The sequence below is a fragment of the Octopus bimaculoides genome, chromosome 7 (assembly GCF_001194135.2).
Source record: "Octopus bimaculoides isolate UCB-OBI-ISO-001 chromosome 7, ASM119413v2, whole genome shotgun sequence".
NCBI classification, from domain to species: domain Eukaryota; kingdom Metazoa; phylum Mollusca; class Cephalopoda; order Octopoda; family Octopodidae; genus Octopus; species Octopus bimaculoides.
The window spans coordinates 81937221-81938145 of record NC_068987.1 but is presented as its reverse complement, the minus strand read 5'-3'; positions in this window follow the sequence as shown (position 1 = coordinate 81938145).

Below are 925 nucleotides of genomic sequence, written 5' to 3'. Positions count from 1 at the left end.
CTGTGCCCAGTGTCACCTTTCTGGCACTTGCACCCACGACATGTGTAAGGGCTTTCGAGCAAGATCGCTGCCAGTGCCGCTGGACTGGCTCTTGTGCGAGTGGCACATAAAATACACCATTTTGAGCGTGGCCGTTGCTAGTACCGCCTGACTGGCCTTCATGCTGGTGGCACGTAAAAGCACCCACTACACTCTCTGAGTGGTTGGCGTTAGGAAGGGTATCCAGCTGTAGAAACTCTGCCAGATCAGATTGGAGTCTGGTGTAGCCATCTGGTTCACCAGTCCTCAGTCAAATCGTCCAACCCATGCTAGCATGGAAAGCGGACGTTAAACGACGATGATGATGATGATGATATATACATATATATATCTGTGTGTGTGTGTGTGTTTATACTTGTGTTTGTGCCACACCACTGGCTGACAATCAGTGTTAGCTTGTTTGTGTCCCTGTAATTTAGCTGTTCAGCGAAAGGAAATGATAGAAAAAGCCTAAGTTTGACTAAACTCTTCAAGGTGCTGCACCAGCATGGCCACAGTCCAGTGATGAAACAATTAAAATATAAACAATAAATCCAAAGTAGAATTATAATAACAGTATTTTGTTCACTCTGAAAGAAAAAATTCAGTTCTTAAGCTGTTGACCTGACTAATTCGAGTTTCCCTTTACTTCATCTCTGGTCTCTTCTATTCCATAATAGAGATCTACATCCATACCTCTCTTGTCTTCAACCTTAATATGGTAATTTTATTGAAACAAAAATAACCATCAATACTGTATCATTTATATTGGACAGAAGAGCTAGCTTAACATTTTCTTATTAGCAGACACAAGCATTTTTTGAATAGATCAACGATTGAGTTAATATTTGGTGCTAAACTTTGACATTCTTGAAATTGCTTTGTTGTCGAAATGTTTCATTGCTTT